The sequence below is a fragment of the Oryctolagus cuniculus genome, chromosome X, assembly GCF_051225735.1.
Source record: "Oryctolagus cuniculus isolate XC-2025 breed Fujian yellow rabbit chromosome X, ASM5122573v1, whole genome shotgun sequence".
NCBI classification, from domain to species: Eukaryota; Metazoa; Chordata; class Mammalia; order Lagomorpha; family Leporidae; genus Oryctolagus; species Oryctolagus cuniculus.
The window spans coordinates 12,375,860-12,397,043 of record NC_142888.1 but is presented as its reverse complement, the minus strand read 5'-3'; the positions used below and the strand labels follow the sequence as shown (position 1 = coordinate 12,397,043).

The window sequence follows — 21,184 nt, the reverse complement described above, 5'->3', positions numbered from 1 at the left end:
GATTAATGTTTAAAAATTAACTAATTTATTTATGTGATAGTTCCTGAGAATCATAACTTGGAAAATAATTTTGCCTCTGTCAAGATGTCTTTATAACAATACTTGTTATATTCTTGTCCTTAGCAATTACTCTGTTCTTCACATTCTACCTTGACTTAAACGCTCACTCTTTTTATTAAAGAGTTCAATTTCAGATTTTTTTTTTATTGCTTAAAGAAAGGGAAAAAAGAGTAAATAAAAAATGACATGCTTCAGGACTAATATGTAAAAAGTCTGAAAATAGCAAATCATTGTAGTGCTTCCTTTACAAGAACATGAATATCTAGGGAAAAGAAAGTTGTATTCAGATTTAATCAGCACCTAAGAGACGTCATCTGAATCTTCTGAGATTTTTGCAACCCTTATACTGACCCAGTTTCTAAATTTTTAAAGTGTTACTGAAGTACATCTTTCAGCCTGTAAATAGGAAATCAGAATCACTAGGGAAAGGTTATCACACATTTTCTACTTGACTGCTAGATTTGAGGATTTTATTTTACTTTCACCTGAAGTGATAATGATGCTGCCAATTATATACCCTGAGACCAAGTAATTATAATGTGAATAGGCTAATTTCACCTACAAAGGGTTTTTACAAAGTTCTATGAACATGTGCTATATAATATCAAATAAACTGTTGAGTTGATTATTATATTTTTAAGTGTAGTGTCATAATACAATTTAAATAACTTTTAAAATGTAATTTGTTAAGTATGATGCCAAATTTCATTCATCATTATGCTGTGTAAGCCACTCACAGAATTTTGTATTTTGGTACTTTTAATGAAAATAATTCTGAAATATTGCCTATTTTTACCTTAGTGTTAGGTTTTAGGATCTTTAGGGTTCAAAGAAGGAGAGGAGGCAGCTAATTACAGTGGAGAAGACTTTATTTTAAGAAGGACAGAGTGGGCCTGCTCTGCACAGAGCAGGGGGCTTGCAACTAGGCTTCATTCTGTTTGAGCAGCAGGCTCTTGAGCTGCTTGCTGGGGAAGGTGCAGAGCGCCACAGGGACCCTGATGAGGTGGGTGGAGGGCGTGCAGAAAGGCTCTTACAGTGCATTGTCTTAGCAGTCTGGGATGTCCCCAAGTGTGGGGCTTTCCAGAGCAATTAACATTCCACTAACCTTTATGCTGTCTACCTATGCCCAGTTTCATCAGGCCTGGGGCTTCAGGCCCACTGTCCTCACATTTAGAAACACAGTTTATGCTCTTTCCAGTTTTTAAATCCACTAAACATCATTTTATCTATTGTAAGGCCACCGCAAAACACACCAAACACCAGAGTAAGGGAAAGGGTTTATTGGTGGAAACCCAACAAACTGGAGGGAAGGGGCAAAGAAGGAGAAAGAGAGTGTGTGTCCGTGAAACAGGTCCTAATCTCTCTTTTCCAGGGGGCAGGTAGGGAGGTAGGAGTAGCGAATCCCATTAGGGTGGGGGTGGAGCTTTACACCGGTGGTTGGACCATGAGGTTTAGACCCAAAGTCTATCATGCAACTGGTGACAGGGGCCAGGGTCTAACATAGCGTCTGGGGTTAGATGGTGCCGTAGGTAAGACAGCACCATTTTATTAACATCTCTAGCATGCTGAATAAACGTTATAAAACCCCTTATTAAACACACTTCTCTTCTAGGGCCCATTCTAAACCTGGAGCCCATTTTGGTTTGCAACAGAAGAGGTTGGGAGTCTTTGAGTATGTGTACATTATCACTCCATAGAAGAACAGAAGTGTTTTTGTCTCCATAGAGTGTGTTCGGCTTTTATCTCAAAATTGTGGTGTTCTTTGCAGGCAGTGGTCGTCAAAGTGCTGAATTTGTTTAAGCAGATTGCTGCCCTACCTCAGAGTTTCTCAGTTGGTAGAATTGGGTGGAAGGCCCTGAGAATCTGCATTGCTAGCAAGTTCCCAGGTGATGAAGATGTCTCTGGACCACAGTGTGAAAGAGATTGATGGAAATAAAATGGTCAAACATGAAGGTAACCTTATCGTGAAGGGATAATGCAAATAGAACAAAGAGGATTTTAGAGAGCCCTGTTTCTGGCTGAAGTTTCTCCCTAAATGATCAAGAAATATTAAAATTACATAACATGAATGTCTTACTTATATGAAACAGCTAGAAATAATGAAAAGGAAAACTTACTCTCAAGAGCGCAGAAAGGAGTAACTGGCAACATATGCTCTTCTGTCTTGCCTGCTCTTATTTCACTTGCTGGGGATGAGTGTGTGTTGCCGGTCAGTGTTTTTCTGTTTTGGTGGGTGTGAATTTCCTGTAATTATTTTCCCCAAGAAAGTTTTCCCTTTCCATGTATTTTAAAGAGAAGTATTCATTAAAAGAAACTAGACTATTTAGCAGTTTTATTTACAATGGCACAGGAAACTGAGTTGGCTTAGTGAATTACTTTGTCAAAGAGGATGTTACAAAAAATGGTATCTTAATAGTTCTGAGCCTAGACTTTAGGTGGCCCTGGACTTTGCTCAGCAACTCTGTGATTAAACCCAGGCTAAATTCTTGGGTGAGAGAATCCAATCACCCCTTTCAAAGAAGAGGTCAGTCAATGCTTAAGTAGCAAAGCATTTTGGTTGTGGGGTGTGGGGTATGTGTGTGTGTGTGTCTCCTCCAGTTGATTTCAGCCTCCCAACTAAGCTCAGATAAATACAGAATTGCCTGGATGGGCAAATAAAGGGTTACTATTTTAAATTTCTAAGTTTTGGAGTTCCTTATTATGCTGCAAAGTAAAGTGACATAATGACCTCTAAAGAGCCAAATATAAGATGCTGAGAATTGTGCATTTGAGACAGAGTTACAAAGTCTTATTTTTTAGTCCACTTACTGCTAATTCCTACAGAATCTACAAATTATTTTTTCCAATTCAAGAAAGGTTTAAGATAATTTAGAATACACAAAGTGAAGTTACTTTCTAACTACTCTTAAAATATTTTTTTACTTCCACTAAAAGAAGAAACATGTTAAAAGAGAATAAAATCAACCTGTGTGAACCTTTAATCTTCAATCATATACCTAAGCTAAGAAAGAATATTAAACCCATATTTGAAATCATAGGCAGAATATATTGTTTTTTGGGTGCTAGTTTCCAGGCTGATATTTTGCTATTACAATAGCTCTGGGTTTGAAATATTTTCTAAGTTATAGATTATGAAACTAGCATTTAGTTTAGTTTAAATAATACTTTCAAGATCTGTATCTAGTTAAGTAGTAGAAGTGGAAGCCATACTGATGTCTGGCCTGCTCCAGTATAGTAGGATTCGTATTCAGAGAGGAGACACCAAGGCACAAATGTTACAGGTGAAGTGGCCATAAAGATGACCTCTGTTCTTTGTCTCAGGTGAAAGAAGAATTTCCAGTGGACAAGGCAGAGAGAAAAGCAATATTTATTTAATAAAATTTAAGTCAGAAGGTTCTTGCTGTAGTGGCCTGGAGGGGAGCTCCAAGAGAGGCACACCCCAGAAGCTGCTGGAACTGGGGTTTTTAAGTACAATTCTGGGGGAAAAACTAATAATCAGCTAGAAGGTGGACACAGAACCCATCAGAAGGCTTGACTTGTTTGCCCTGTCTAGCTTGCTCATGTTAAAGAACCATCAGAAGGTTGAGATAGGTAACTTCTTTCTATTCTCAGGATAAAACTAGAAACTCTGAAGAGTGGGATGGGCACTTTTGTCTTGCTAAAGATAGCTCCTGGGGAGAAGCAAGCGTTTTGTACCCTTTCAAAGAGACTCCCCCTTTTCTCATTCCAACAGGGACCTGACCTAACTGTCTATTAGCCCTAGCCCATCTAACTCGTAGTCCACAGTTCATATATAGAATCATGCTGAATTCTTAATCCAAAGGGAAAATGGAGTAGACTGGCTAGGAGTGTGGGTTTTTGTTGTAGAGGCCTTTGTCCTTGAATTATGCTTGTTTCTAACTGACATGATTAAAGTTGTGGTAGAGGCCTTCCCAAGGTCACAAGAAGAAAATGGAGGAGGAAAACTGTCCTGTGAATGAAATGTGGTTGTTATCTGCTTCCCTGTGAAGTTACTATCTGCTTGGGTTCCTGCTTATTAGCACAGAGGGATGGTGTTACCCCGTACTAGAAAATGTGCAGCTCAGTATATGGGGAAAAAAATCACCAGTAACTATGTAAACATGTGTAGTATTGCATCAATTCCTGTGGCTACCATGTAACATTAGAATACCCAAACATATGCATGTACCCATATAAGGAAGACAAAGAAGCTAAAATCACGGGACTAAAAAGAACAAATTTACCTATCCTACCCTCTAATGGCTTTTTTGTTTTATCAAGAGCAGGCTAAAGAGGATTACAATTCCAGACCCCTGATGGGTTTTGTCCCACCCTCTGATTAATTGTTAGCTGTTAATCTGTTCCTCCCGCAAATTCTGCTTGCCACCTAGATAAGTTTCCTGGCAACTCCTCCCTTGGATCCTACTTCCTGATGCTGTAGCAGGAGACTTCTGACTTAAATAATCTTGCTTTGCTTACTGTCCTGTTGGCGTGGAAATTCTTCTACATGAGACACTAGCAGCTCTATTATAACATTTTTTTTGTATTACTGAAACTAAATTGTCACAGTAGAACTAAAAATAGATAGCTTATCTTATGACTTGCTAACAGTGATCTCCTTTATAGATGTTAGAACAGTGGTAAACTTTTACAAAGAGAAATATTTCAAGAAAAATCAGGGTCTTTCCAAAATATAAGAAATGGAACATGACTTGAGATCAGTGATCAAGGCAGATATGAGGCCATTCCCAACCTTCTAGGAGGGAACCTTCATAAGTTTGGTCCAATAAATATCTGGCTCTATTTCTGTAGGGTTTGTACAAGACAGCCCATCAGTGATTTTCCTTCTCTAGTGCCTTTAGTTATTCCCCAAACACAGATACTTTTCCATAGCTGCACTAGGCTCAAATATCCATAGGCCTGGAAAATTTGCTTGAGCCAATACCAACTTACATAATTTTGCATTAATATAGCGTGTTCTTGAAAATACTTATCTACTCTTGCCATCATTCCTGAGTCTACTGCAGTGAAGGGCCAAAACCTAACACTTTGAATATGCTCCAAAGTCTATTCTGGATAAATCTAACAATATTTTTCAACCTCTACCTTATCATCTCATTTATATCCATGAGGAATTGCATATCTTTGAGCATTGGATTATAAAAGTATTGAATGATGGCACACCGTCTCAGGGCTGATCCGCGGTAGACGTTTGCAGGGCGGCTGACCGGCAGTCTGTGGGCACGCACCGCCTCCTGGGGAAGCCTGTGTCGGCTGTGCAGCTGATTCCTTCGGTCTCGTCGCCATGTCCACCAATGAGAATGCCAACTCACCGGCCGCCCGGCTCCACAGATTCAAGAACAAGGGGAAGGACAGCACCGAAATGAGACGGCGCCGAATAGAAGTGAACGTGGAGCTGAGGAAGGCCAAGAAGGATGACCAGATGCTGAAGAGGAGGAATGTGAGCTCCTTTCCCGACGATGCGACTTCACCGCTGCAGGAAAACCGCAACAACCAGGGCACTGTACATTGGTCTGTTGATGACATTGTCAAAGGCATAACCAGCAACAATTTGGAAAGCCAGCTCCAAGCTACCCAAGCTGCTAGGAAACTGCTTTCCAGGGAAAAACAGCCCCCTATAGACAACATAATCCGGGCTGGTTTGATTCCAAAATTTGTGTCCTTCTTGGGCAGAACTGATTGTAGCCCCATTCAGTTTGAATCTGCCTGGGCGCTCACTAACATTGCTTCTGGGACCTCAGAACAAACTAAGGCGGTGGTGGATGGAGGTGCCATCCCAGCATTCATTTCCCTGTTGGCATCTCCCCATGCTCACATCAGCGAACAAGCTGTATGGGCTCTAGGGAACATTGCAGGTGATGGTTCAGTTTTCCGAGATTTGGTTATCAAGTATGGTGCAATTGACCCACTGTTGGCTCTTCTGGCTGTTCCTGATATGTCCTCTTTGGCATGCGGTTACTTACGTAATCTGACATGGACACTTTCAAACCTTTGTCGCAACAAGAATCCTGCACCCCCATTAGATGCCGTTGAGCAGATTCTTCCTACTTTAGTTCGTCTCCTGCATCACGATGATCCGGAAGTGTTAGCAGATACCTGCTGGGCGATTTCCTATCTCACTGATGGTCCAAATGAGCGGATTGAAATGGTTGTGAAGACAGGAGTTGTGCCGCAACTCGTGAAGCTTCTAGGAGCTAATGATTTGCCAATTGTGACTCCTGCGCTAAGAGCCATAGGGAATATTGTCACAGGGACAGATGAACAGACACAGGTTGTGATAGATGCGGGAGCACTTGCTGTCTTTCCCAGCCTGCTGACTAACCCCAAAACTAACATCCAGAAGGAGGCCACGTGGACAATGTCAAACATCACAGCTGGGCGTCAGGACCAGATACAGCAAGTTGTGAATCACGGATTGGTCCCTTTCCTTGTTGGTGTTCTCTCTAAGGCAGACTTTAAGACACAAAAAGAAGCAGTATGGGCTGTAACCAACTATACAAGTGGTGGAACAGTTGAACAGATTGTGTACCTTGTTCACTGTGGTATAATAGAACCGTTGATTAACCTCTTGACCGCAAAGGATACCAAAATTATTCTGGTTATTCTGGATGCCATTTCAAATATCTTCCAGGCTGCTGAGAAATTAGGTGAAACTGAGAAACTTAGTATAATGATTGAAGAATGTGGAGGCTTGGATAAAATTGAAGCTCTTCAAGACCATGAGAATGAATCCGTGTATAGGGCTTCATTAAACTTGATTGAGAAGTACTTCTCTATAGAGGAAGAGGAAGATCAGAATGTTGCGCCAGAGACCACCTCTGAAGGCTACACCTTCCAAGTGCAGGATGGGGCGCCGGGCACCTTTCACTTCCGATCGCACTGCTGAGGCACCAGTCGTTTTGTTGTTTGTCTTACTGTTTCTCTACTAAGACCTTTTTTTAAATGTGGTTTGTTATTGTAGCACTTTTACAACAAAACTATACTTGAACAGTTCCAAACTGTACATACTGTATGAAGCTTGTCCTCTGAATGGGTTTCTTACTTCTGTGGAATTTCGTATCTTACAGTGTCCTGTAAATAAAGATAAAATTCCACCCCTAAAAAAAAAAAGTATTGAATGATAAAAATGAAATAATTCTAACAAAGTTTTAGGAATATCAAGTGAAAGTTATTTTTTCTATAAGAAGTTGAATTTAGCTTTCTTTAATTGTATGAGTATAGTGACAAAATCTAAGCATCTTTCTTATTCAGAAGTTGTTTATTAAAATCTAACAAAAGAAATAAAAAACAAAAAAGGCAGACTAATTTAGTTTAGATCCAGAATTCAAAATCATGGAACACTGGTATGATCTAGCTTTTTATCAAGATGTCATCTATCTTCCTATGACTTTAATTCTTTCTTGCATAACTTAATAATTCTGGCCATTCAGTGTATTGAAAAGGCAACATCTCTAGAAATTATTTTCAGATTGCTTATCTACTTTTTCCTAAGCCATAATTTAGACTCTGATGTCAATTCAGGGTCTGAAAACACAGTTGATTTTTTTCAAGATTTAATGTTTGATTAATTTGTTTTATTTTTCCCAGCTCCTACTGTGACAACACCCATGCAAGAAAAATTCTTATATAACACCTATATAATCTATTATAATTTATCAACTTTTTTTTTTTTTTGACAGGCAGAGTGGAGAGTGAGAGACAGAGACAGAGAGAAAGGTCTTCCTTTGCCGTTGGTTCACCCTCCAATGGCTGCCGCGGCTGGTGTGCTACAGCCAGTGCATCGCGCTGATCCAAAGCCAGGAGCCAGGTGCTTCTCCTGGTCTCCCATGGGGTGCAGGGCCCAAGCACTTGGGCCATCCTCCACTGCACTCCCTGACCACAGCAGAGAACTGGCCTGGAAGAGGGGCAACTGGGACAGAATCCGGCGCCCCAACTGGGGCTAGAACCCGGTGTGCCGCAAGGCGGAGGATTAGCCTAGTGAGCCGCGGCGCCGGCCTAACTTTTTCTATTTGTCATTTTCCTCTCTTGCTTTGCCCAGCATTACTCTGTTGCGGGTGAAATGGAGGTGGAGAAAATATTACCTCGGTTCTTTGTCGCACATGGAAGAAGAATTTCCAAGCAGACAAGGCAGAGAGAAAGCATTTAAAAACATTTAAGTATTGAAAAGCAAGATTTATTAGTGTCAGAGACTTCTAGCCAGAGAGGCCTGGAGGAGGGCTCTAAGAGGCAAAACCCAAATTGGCTGATGATTATTGGATTTTTAAGCACAATTTTGGAGAAAAAAACCTTGACATCAAGTTGACATTTAGTTACAAGGCAAGGACAAAACTCATCAAAAGATCTGATTTGCAATCTTTTTACCCTTTCTGACCTGCTCTTGATAAGACAAAAGAGCATCACAAGGATGGGATACCTAATTTGTTTACAGTAAACTGGGAGCTCAGAAAGGTGGATTCCCCGCTGCCTTGCTATTCTCCTAAAATTGCAGGTTCCCAAGGAAGTAGGGCAGGCACTTAGATCTTGCTGAAGAAAGCATTTTGTACCTCAATTTCTACTGGGACCACTCTGACTACCTATTAACCTGTCTGACTCCTCACAACTCTGTACTGATTACTCTCTTAAATATGAGACTCCTCTTCAGCAACCTCCTTAAATGCCCCAGTTTCCTATGATATTGCTTAAATAATTCTCAAATTTATTTTCTTTGTCTTCTTAGGCAAGCTTTCTGTGATCAAAATGGAGTATGTAGTAAAATAATTTGAACATGTAATGTGTGTGCACCAATGAATAGCTTCCTTAAACTAGTTAGACTTCTCAATATCAATTTCTTAATCAAAAAAAATTTGAGATGCTATTGGCTTATTTCTTGGGATTGCTGTGAATCCCATGGAAGATACTGAATATCAGAATACTTTGCAAATAATGAAGGTTGATGCAAGTGCTATTCTTACACTGAACTTAAAATCTCCTTGGGTAACCTAGTGTTTTACCACTTTACCTCCAGATTGGCTATCTACCTTTCATATGAAATAGCCTAAGTCATCTTTACCGTAGACACTCCAAGTGAGGAAAACCAAACCAAATCCCAAAACTAAAAAGTGTTACCATGGTGAAAGTGTTACGGATTTGCTTATTAATATATCTGAAATTAATAAGCTGTGCACGTTCTTGCCATGAATTCAGAGAAGAATTCTGAATACTGGCACAAATAAACCAGACAGCATGATAAGTTTTTAAGCTTTTTATTTAGTGAGAAATGCAAGGGAGAGCAAGGGCATTAATCTAATCTAAGGAGAAGGGAAAGTCTAGAAATTAAGTTGGAATCCATACCAAGCAGAAAGCAGGCCAAAAGGCACATGCAGCAAACATTTGGTTTTGAGCACTTATTAGCAATTTATCACAGGCAGTGAAGGCAGAGAGCAATTTTGGGGTGCTCCTTGCCTTGCCTTTTATGTATTTTTCAAAGGGGTGTGGGCTGGCGCCATGGCTCACTTGGCTAATCCTCTGCCTGCGGCGCTGGCACCCTGGGTTCTAATCCCGGTTAAGCCATCGGATTCTGTCCAGGTTGCTCCTCTTCCAGTCCAGCTCTCTGCTGTGACCTGGGAAGGCAGTGGAGGATGGCCCAGGTCCTTGGGCCCTGCACCCACATGGGAGACCAGGAGGAAGCACCTGGCTCCTGGCTTCGGATCAGCGCAGTATGCCGGCCATAGCGGCCATTTGGAGGGTGAACCAACAGCAAAGGAAGACCTTTCTCTCTGTCTCTCTCTCTCACTGTCTAACTTTGCCTGTCAAAAAAAAAAAAAAAAAAAACACACAAAGGGGTGTGGTTACATAGTCTGGTGGGTAGGTGGGTGCCCAGATGTGGTCAGGTGGGGCATAAGATCACACAGGGGACATGGTGAAGGTGTGGTCTTCCAGCTCACAAATCTAATCAATTTTATCCTATCTGCCTGCATACAATGAAAGGACATTGTATAAATCTGGGAACTTCAGTGGAAAGAAAAATATAATTGAAGCTAATAAAAGCTCTTGGAGATGGGGCATTTTGTTCAGTAGTTGAGACACCTGCATCCTACATCAAAGTGTCTGGGTTTGAGTCCAGGCATTGCATTAAACTCCAGTTCCCTGATAATGTGCACCCTGGGAGGCAGCAGGTGATAGCTCAAGTAGTTGGATCCCTACAACATGTGGGAGACCCACATTGAGCTTTTGGCTCCTGGCTTTGACCTGTTCGAGCCCTGTCTGTTATAGGCATTTGGAGAGTAAACCAGCAGCTGAATGTTCTTTGTCTCTTTTTCTCTTAGAAGCAAAATGTAATTAAAAAGAAAAAAGAAAAAGAAAAATTATTACAAAGTAAAAGCCCTTGAACAGAATTGTTACATGCTTAATTTAACTTTAAAAAGATTTAAAGAGAAAAATGCAAAGACAAAAACTGAGTGGAATTTGTCTCCAGGAGTGAAACACTGAAATTTAATCTGTATCAGTGATAGAATATATTGGAAGAAAAGTTGAAAGGAGAAACCTTGCACATTTCAAAGTCTAAGAAGGAGCTCTAAATGTAGAATGACTCAAGTTCTAGGACTGAGTGATGAGAGGATAGTGATTCTGTTAAGGTGGACCCTAATACCACACACAAAATCAACTCCACATAGATAAAAGACAGATATAAGATCCTAAACATGAAAGTCCTAGAAGAAAACACAGAGAAAAAATTCCTCAATGCCAATCTTAGCCATGACTTTCTAAATTACTTCAATAGCGCAGGCAACAAAAGCAACAATGAACAAGTGAGATTACATGGAACTAAAGTTTCTACACAGCAAAGGAAACAAGAAAATGAAAAGGCGACCTATGAAATGGGAGAATGTATGTGCAAACCATTTACCTGATAAGGAGTTACTATACAAAGCTTACTGTACATAATTGTCTCTCAAACTCATTGAGATGTATACATTAAATATGTACAGCTTTTTATATGTCAACCATATCTCAGTTAAGTTTTTTTTTTTTTTTTACTTATTCTTTTGCATAGCAAAAGAGGCAAAAGGAACTGGGCAGATGGGAGAGAGGGAGCACATTCTTAAATACTGCTAGACTGTAAACATTAATAGTTCATAGCAAGGGTCCAAGGGCACACAAGGATAGTAGAGCAGGAAACCTTTATATAGATGCTATGACCATGGCTACTTGGGAATGGGAGTATAGGTTGTTGTTTGATGGACAAGTGTGTGGCATAGAAAGATTTTATTATACCATGGGAAACTGGCGGGAGAGGGGGACGTGACAGTTTGCTTAACAATACCAGGGAGGGTAAAACCATTGCTAATGGCCATTGTGCCTATTTGTAGTTTCAGAGAAAGAAATAACCATTGGTAACTTGCCACTGTGACCACAAACAGTCTCAGAAGTTTTGGGTGGCCAACAAACCTTGAAGTGGTACACAGGTGATGTGAGGGTATCATATCCTAGTCTAGCAGAAAGGGGCAAGCATAATTGCAAATATTCACACTAATTGTCCAAGGGGTATAGTATGGCAGGGGTGCTGATCACCAAGGCCTATATTCTTGGCCTGTTACACAGACAATTATATTTCCCCGATTCCTATGCATTAGGCAAGGAAGCTTCCCATAGCCTGCACCTCTCACCTTTTCCCTTCCAGCAGAGATGCCTACTCTATAAAACTATTACATGTGGATAGTCAAGGAGAGCCATTGTGACTACAACCATGCACCTTGGACAGTAATGGGCAAAACTGCATGTAACTCATCGCATTTGAATAGGATCCTACTATCAGACCCCTATGCAGTACAGCAAGAGTGCTGATCACTAAGACCCTATTGGCCTTGTATATGACTGACTGTATCTGTTCAGTTTTCTTGTGCACTAGATAAGGAAGCCTCCCTGGCCCCACTCTCAGGTCCAATTTCTTTTCCACTCCAACAGGGATGCCCATTCCATAAGACCATTGAATTTGAACAGTCAACATGCACAGTTGTCAGTGACCACAACTGTGTACCTTGGACTGTAGAGTGCATAACTATACAGGGATCATCCCATTCCAATGAGATCCTATTTCCAGACCCCTTTTGTAGCACAGCCCATATTCTTGGCCTGTTCCATGGGTGATTATATTAGTCTGGGTTCCTATGCATGAGACCAGGAATCCTCTCACACTCGGCCCTCTGTGTGCTAGACAAGGTAGCCTTCCTTTCCCTTTCTGCAGAGATGCCCACTCCATAGGATGGTTGAATTTTGACAGTGAAAGTGTCATTTTTAATTTTAATTAAAATTAAAATTTAATTTTAATTTAATTTAAAATTAAAATTTAATTTTAATTTTAAAATGCACATTTAAAGTGCATTTTCACTACAATGCACCTTTGACATGTGTGGTGGAATGAGAAGGCCATACCAAGATGGCCGCTGGCAAGCGAACATCAATTACTCAGGAATGGCTTTGAAACCCACCTGACAATGGAGCCTGCCTAGCAACAGGCTGTGATTGGATGGCTTTGGAAACTGCCTGGCAACAGGCTGTGATTGGTTGGGGCATAGACCGCCCTTAGACTGGATTGGTTGGTTTTGGCTATATAAGCTGTTGTACCAACTGAAATAAACGAGTCTGCAGGCTGCTCGCCTCAAGCCTGCTTTCACCTGACTCCCGGGGTCTGTGTGGTGACTCCGCACCTCTTGCCCCCACCACACTCCTCCTCTCAGAAAGGAATCCACTGCAACATTGTTGAGAAATCAACTGCAACAGACATGGATGAGTGTTGCTGCAGGTGGCTCATCCCATTTGGATGAGATCTTACTCTGAGACCCCTTTACCAGTACAACAGGGGTGCTGATAAGCAAGGCTCATATTCTTGATCTGTTCTGTGAGTGATTATATTTGTCCAGTTTGCTGTGTACTAAACAAGGAGCCCTCCCTCAATAAAGAAGTTTGAAACAAACAAGTAATCCACATAACACTGAAGCAGGCTGTTTATATATCCTTAGTTCCTGCCCAGATCAGTACTAGACTCCTTCTTTCACTTTATCTTTGCCAAGTGGATTTAAAATTCTACAGACTCTAATTTATTAAAATTTACTACTCAAGTGAGAATGACAGTTATTTCTTTCCACTTCTCAGTATGGGACCACAGTTTTATTAGAATGCTTGCCCTCTGAGCTCAGCAAGAAGCATGTCATAATTAGATGAGTTTTACAATAGAGACTCAGTTAATGTGATTTTTGAGAAATAGTAAAAAAAGAAAACGTGTGAAAGTATCTCCATTAGACTCTATAAGTCACGGAAACTTGTCTTAGGGGACCACTAAAGAAATCATCATGAATTAGTTAACTGAAGGTCAAACAAAGTGACATTATACACCTTGGGGAATACAGTTAAAGTAATCATTGCAGATAAGAGACTGACTGTTAGAGGTGCCTATGCATATTTCTAACATGAAAATGAAGATGGGAATTAAAACAACAAAGATGGCTTCTTTAATATTGAATAATCTTGAACACTATCAGGAAACACTATTAAAACTTTTCTGTGCATTTAAAGTATGAAATCATGGAGCATTCTAATAAATATTTCCATATATAGTATTTACAATTATTCCCACTTGAGATCAAGTAGACTGCCTACATTTTTAAGTGCATATTTTTCTTTAACATATATAAAAATGTAATCATTATTTAAAAACTTAGAAAATAAAAAAAAATGTGAGAAGGCACATGTAATACCAGAAATCCGGAAAACTAAAAGCTAACTTTTAATTTTTTTTCCCAATTAGTATCACATGTATTACTATATCCATTATAATAATGTATGTCTTTATTCAGTAACTTTCATTGAATATTTAGGTTGCTTAGTCTTTTTTGTTTTTCCTTGACTTGTTTTTCATTATCTCAGAAAGATCATGTAAAGCAGCTTTAGAAATAATTACAGAAACTTTCATCTAATCAAGTCTGAATTTCCTCTAAAGGGGAGTTAAAGAAAACAAAGTCAATTATTTTTTACTTATTCAGCACAAAGCTTTCCTGTCCTTGTTAGGGTCGAGAAGATAATACTATTTCTTAAGAAAAGGACGTACAGATAAGATGAGGGAGAATGTGACACAGATTGAAGCCTTCATCCACAGTGGGCCAACCTTTCAGCACTGTGGTTCCCTATCACTCAAGGATTCCTTTAAGTATCCTGCAGTTAAATTTGGTCAGGATGTGCAAGATCGTGGAGTGCACAGGAACTTTATCATTTCTCTACTTTGTGGATTTCTGCCTCAGAAAGTAGACTTAACTGGAGTAAGTAAAATCCTCTGCTTATAAATGCTAACCTTTCCAAATATTCAACTCTTGTCCCTATGATATAAAGGGTTTCATATGGACTTGTTTTTCCTCCTAGCATCTGTTCTTGAGAAACCACAGGCAGTTAGTCCTGATATTCAGAAAGATGATAGAATTTCATTCTCTCCAATGTTATAATTTGTGGTACTTTAAAAAAAAAACCACTTTTGCTTCAACATAAATGCTATGCTTTTTGTTTGTTTGTATGACCTGGAAAGAAGCTAGCACCTCTAGGAGAAAGGAAAGCCAATGTCATGAAGGTGAAGAGATACTGTTCAGTTGTTTATACCAATAATAGGAAGACTGCAGGCTGTTAATAATGTTAGACTACAGCCTCTGTTCCACAGGACTCCTGCTCTACCTCATTTTAAACTGGATGTTAGATAGGGTATTGTTTGCCTAAGACTGGTACATAAAAGACTAACACCAACTGAAAACATTCAATATTCGTGATACCTTTATAGGTATAAGTGAAACATGTAAAAAAAAAAAAAAAAGCACTTAAATATTTCCAAATAAGTTGTCTTGGACCATACTCACATTTTCTTTCTTTCTTTCTTTCTTTCTTTCTTTCTTTCTTTCTTTCTTTCTTTCTTTCTTTCTTTCTTTCTTTCTTTCTTTCTTTTTTGACAGGCAGAGTGGACAGTGAGAGAAAGAGACAGAGAGAAAGGTCTTCCTTTGCCGTTGGTTCACCCTCCAATGGCTGCCGCGGCTGGCGCACTGCGGCCGGCACACCGCGCTGATCCGATGGCAGGAGCCAGGTGCTTCTCCTGGTCTCCCATGGGGTGCAGGGCCCAAGCACTTGGGCCATCCTCCACTGCACTCCCAGGCCACAGCAGAGAGCTGGCCTGGAAGAGGGGCAACCAGGACAGAATCTGGCGCCCTGACCAGGACTAGAACCTGATGTGCCAGCGCTGCAAGGCAGAGGATTAGCCTATTGAGCCGCGGCGCCGGCCCATACTCACATTTTCAGCATTCAGTTATTAGTATGACATCAGGAGACTTTACTGCCAGTTTAAAAGTAAAGATTTGTGCAATGGATTTAGAAATCCTGCTAACCTAATTTTGAGCAAATAAATTTATGTATATATGGAGGGGTAAACAATTACTCTTTGCCATTTGTGCCATGGTTGCATCAAACCAGGTGATAAAATTCTTATAAGATGCAAGTGATATTACACACTTGAATATAAATGTTTATAAAATGTAATTATTTACATATATGATGTCCATATTTGATTACTGGTATATAACTGGGCCAAAGAATTACATTGTAGCTGATCAGGGGCTTGAAATATGTTTGTTGTTAGGCCGATAATACTTCTGATAACAAATTATCTCTGATGGCTAATATTAGCATCTATTTTTCTTTTCTGATTACTTTTTTTTTCACTAAAGTGCTTTTGGTTTCATTTGGTGTCCTATTATATGTTTACTTTAATTAGCAAATGAGAGAGTTATTTGCTAGTCAAGTTGATTGCTTCCTCAAAGTATATAAGGAAGAAGAATCAAGAGTGTAGAGAAGAGGAAGGATGAGGAAGGCTCAAAGGGGAGACTAAAAACCAATTAACAACAAAAGAATCCCAATTAACAAAATCCACTTTTGACCCTTCTTTTTCCCCTCAGTCCTGAGATCTTCCACAACTACATGGTGCTATATGCCATTCTTCATGGCTTTTAAGGTTATACCTTATAGAATTGTCAAACTTTAAAAATAGCCTCTGAACTAACAACTACTACTTATTTTTTGGTATATCAGATGACAGAAAAAATCTAATTTAAGTGGATATAGAGAAAACTACATTTTAAAAATGAAATATCATAAGATTCAATAGAACAAGGGATCATGTGATGTTGCAGCTATGCAGGAATAGTACATATTGTACATTAAGTAGGTTGATTGAATTTGCCAAGTAGAAGGTATTTTCTGGTCCATTGGTCTCATAATGGAATTATACACTTGTAGGTATGAAGGAAAAATGAAATTGTTCTAATAGCTTTCTTACTGGTATTCTTGCTGATTAAATAATTTTCAAGCTTAATCACTTAAACATATGAGCTTCTTGTACCCCTATACCCACCAAAAGCAATTGTCTGCATGCACCTGTAAAATAAAGTGTCTCCAGAAGTTACTGTATAACAATTCCAAAAATGTATTTGCTCCTCTAAGCTGACCTTGTTCTAGTTGGCCCTTTCAAGTTTCCCTAGTTCTTAAGGAGGATTTTTGAATTATAAAATGGGATAGGATAGCTATTTCTCCCCTCATCCTTCTACATTATAACCCCAGAGGAACAAACACTTTCCAAGATTCTATATGACAATTAGTTTAGTGGTGATTATAGACAGATTATAAAATTAGACTGTCTTGTTCAAATTCTGAATCTCCTAGTTACAAACTCTCTGAGCATGCGCCTAACCTTCTCTGTGGTTACCACAGACCAGTACAACCTATGTCAATTGATGGAAATAATTTTTACCTACCTCATAGGGTTTTCATGAGTACAAAATAAGGTAAAACATACTCTTTACAATAATATTTAACATAAACACTCAATATGTACTAATTATCCTGAGATATCAAAGATAACCACCTGAGCATAGTTTATTTCCACACTCTAATCTCAGGGTGCTGCTTCTTATACTGTTAACACAGCTGGGCAATTAATCACATTCAATTCCATTTTCTACCCCATCTTCTCATTCAGTTAGTTATAAAATGCTGCCTAAATCTGCGCAAAATGCTGTTCTCTAAATCTAAAATCGCATTGGCCATTGTCTACAGTTTCACAGATGTGGTTATGGTTGTGTAGGACTGGATTAGATGTTAGTAGGGGGTGGAACCTAACATGCATTGAGTAACAGTGGCTGTTCTCAAATTATTTAATTCTTCAAGAAATCGTGTGAGGTAAGTAAAATTTTTCCCCACTGAATAGAAGAAGCACTGACAGGTCTGATAAGCCAACCACTTTGAGCCGGAGAATGTAGTTATTATGCACAATAAAAGCCAGAACCAGAATTTCTCTTCAATAAAAGATTATGTACACTTTGTTTCTTAAACACTCTAGTAATTAAAGTCTCTAAGGAAGGAAAAGAAAGAAAAAACAAAAACGCTTCCAAGGTATTTTCTGAGGAAGGCTGGAATTATAAATAAGCCACGAAAAGTCATAAGTATTGACATTTTACACATTTTATGATATCTCAAGGAGATTATGGCAAGCTGAGTTAAAAAATAACTTTGTAAACTTCGTTGAGTTAAAGTAGTTTTTAAACCTAAAAACAGCTTGCTACACACCAGCTTATATGTCTTACTAATTTTCTTACTAAATTTTAGCAATAAAATTCTCCAAAGTGAATAGACCATCTTATGCAGTAATAGACTCTAATGGTTGGCATGCCTAGGTATATTTAACCCAAACAGACAGTGTGATATTGGCATCTATCTGCTGTATTGCTTGAGCCATAAAGCAGACAGACAGGAAGCAATCTAATTATTTAATTGCCAAATAACTGAGTAAAATAAGACCAGATCACAAAATGTTGACCTCATCAGCACTAAGATGAATAACCCAATCTAGGAATTGACCACAATGCCCTATGACTTAGTTTTAACACAAATTGTGACCCTACTTCATAAATAGCATTTCATGCTATTACCTCATGAATAGACTACTGCTAGATTTTTTGCAAGTATTTTTTAAATCTTTAAAAAGAATTATTTTCAGGCTCTTCTCCATGTGAATCGGGAGAAATATAAAGACTCATTTTGATATGGTGCTTGGTATTAATTTAAATTGAATATTCACTATTTGCAATTGTTGCAGCAGATGTCCTCAGCTACCCAATTATTTTAGCACAATTTGGCACATGTATAATTTTAAAAGATCTTGTATCTAGGCAAAGCATTTAATTTCCTACCAAATTAATCCCTTTGGAACATTGCATTGGATGCCATAGTGATTTTAAAAAAAGATTCTTTCATAACTGTGAGATGCTCCAGTAAGTACCCATTGCTCTGCACAGATGAAAATTTTGTATTTATTTCTTCTGTTTATATATGATGCAGATTTTCATGTCCCTAATTATGTGCTCTTTCTCAACAAAGACATTTTTAATAATAATGTATGCTCTATTCATTCCTCCCTAATTTCTGGATTTTTCTGTGCTTTGTTTGAAGGAGAAGACCTGCTTTTCCTAACCACAAAAAGGCAATGGATGTGGATTAATCCATGATTCTTTTAGCAAGAGTCAGAAAGAGGAATGATCAAAGAACTTTCTCTCTCAAATTTTGCTTAAATGGCATCCATCACACTATGTGCCTTCATAATTATTTAATGAAAGTTAAAATGTGTCCCGGCTACCAATGCTGAGCAATAAACCACCCAGAAACTTTTGTAGAAAAGTAACCATTTTAGTATGTGCGTGACTTCCATAGGACAGGACTTCAGACTGGGACCTAGGAAGAAGGTTTGACTCTGCTGCATCATGTCTGAGGCATCAGCTGGAAAGGCTCAAATAATGGGGTGACGTAAGGGCAGAGGATTGTTTTTTTAAAGATTCAGTTGTTTATTTTGAAAGAGAGAGAGAGAGAGAGACAGTTTCCATCTGCTGGTTTGCTCTCCAGAAGGCCACAATGGCCAGCACTGAGCTAAGCTGAAGCCAGGAGCTTCCTCCAGGTGTCCCACCTAGGTGGCAGGGGCCCAAACACTTAGGCCATCTTCCGCTGCTTTCCCAGGCCATTAGCAGGGAGTTGGGTTGGAAATGGAACAGCCGGGACTCCAACTGGCATCCACATGGGTTGCCAGTGGTGCAGTCAGCAGTCTTACCTGCAATGCCAAAATGCTGGCCCCAAAGGCTGAGGATTTTTATCATCTGGAAGTTCTTTCTTACACATAGGCTGTAACACATATTCTCAGAGGGCTTTCCTAATGTTTTGGGTTTCTCAGAGCAGAGTGGTTACTGTTTGAGAAGTAGCATTCCTAAAGGGAGTGTATAGAGAACAAGCATACCAAGAGGAGCAGATGAAAGCTAGCTATTTTCTAACTTAACATCATAATTTATATGGTATAATTTATTTTGGCTGGTTACTAAATAATTAAGGTCAGCCTAGATTCAAGGAGAGAAGACAAAGACCTCACCACTTAGAGACATGTCTTTATGAATGCATTTTAAAACCACCACAGATTAGCTAATATATAGTTATTTTGTATATAATGAACATTGTCATAGTCTATATGTACCAATATGCATCTCTCAGCTGTTGAAAGATGCACTTACGTTTCAGCAGAGCAAACAAAAAAATCTACCATGTATGCTGGAGCTCGACTTTGAATTCTTCCCTGGAGTTCTTGATTACATGCCATCAGTCTTCTCCACAATAAATAAAGGTCTACTTTCCTTCGTGTTTAATGGTCAGTAAAAGAAATAGAGCTCTTTTAAGATTAAAGAAAATAATAACAACTAAAAAAATAAAAGGGAGGCATATGAGTAGGAATTATCGACAAACATCTCCTAAACAATTGTCTTAGTTTGGGTTCCTCCAAAATTAGCTATCAAGAAAAAAGAGTTGGCTGCAAGTAGTTTGTTTAGGAGGTGATCCCAAATCATAAAAGTGGAAAGTGAGAAAATCCAGCAGAGCTTGTTACTAAGTTGGTTATTACTGTGGGCAAGTGGGATTCAATCTCCTGGGGACCATCTAAGAAAGATTGAGAAATATGCCTCTGACTCATCTCTCCCTGGAGGAAGAATAGGCTAGCATACTGAGCCACCTACAACCGTATCTGTTCTTTGAGGGTTGGAATCAAACTACCAGGGAGTACACACAACCCTTTGTTCTTGTCGGCAGTAAACACCATCCTCTGTGTTAGGTATGGAATAGTTCACGGTTCTGGCCTTTTATACCTACAGGGATGAGACAGAAAAGAGACAGACGGACCTCGACAGAGACAGGTTACTTTATTAAAAGCAAAGAGGGGCGACAGTCTGGTCTTACCAAAGACTACACGCAGAGCGTGTTCAGAACTGAGTTTTTATCCAATTAAGGAGGGAATTTACCACTGGGGCGGAGGGGGGCGGGGGGAGTAGCAGGCAGCTGGCTGAGGAGTAGGGGGCTGTTTGAAGCCTGTGGGAACTTTCCTCTTACCTGTTTCCTAGCTGCCCTGTGCAGCTTATCTGCTTTGCCATTTGCTTTGCAAAAGTCTGGAAGGGTTTGGTTCCCAGCAAGGGTCTCAGTGAAAGGGAGGGAATGGGGCGGGCAGGGATGGGGAGGAAAGAGAGGAGGGGAAAAGTGTGACATGTGACATGTCCTTTACCCTGCTACCAGGAAGCCCTCAGGCACAGGAGAAAGACTCATTCAAATCCTTAAGGCCAGGCCCTTGGAGAGTTTATGGGAATAATCTAGCACAGCTTCTAGTGAATCACTGTAGGCCAATGGAATCTGGGGTGGGGCACTAGCAACAGCTGTTCCATCTCATTTTTTGATAATTATTTTATAAATATATTACATGCAGATAGTTGGAGACCAGTAAATAACCTAAAAGATTTACAGAAATAAAAAGAGGAGTTGCTTGTTGCATCTTTTCCTGCCCTGAGACCCCAGCCCTCTAATGGCAGTCCTTTCCAACTCTTAGCATTTTCTTCATCTATTTTACCTTTACAGTTCAAAATAATATGTATATTGTGATTTATCTTGGTGGATCAGTTTTGTCACATGTATTGCTTTCCTATTATGGCAATTGAGAATTTCACATGTAACCTCTATCCCTCCTCCCTCC

The 21,184-nt window shown here is 39.5% G+C and overlaps 1 long non-coding RNA gene and 1 pseudogene across 2 annotated transcripts in view; both read left to right on the top strand.

Annotated features, from left to right (window-relative positions):
• Positions 1–21,184, top strand: part of LOC149119558 (uncharacterized) — a 109,838-nt gene that overhangs the window by 27,295 nt on the left and 61,359 nt on the right. The gene's annotated exons all lie outside the window — the stretch shown is intronic.
• LOC100355976 (importin subunit alpha-1 pseudogene) lies at positions 5,233–7,191 on the top strand (annotated as a pseudogene). The gene has a single exon (XR_016228517.1). The product of XR_016228517.1 is annotated as an importin subunit alpha-1 pseudogene (transcript).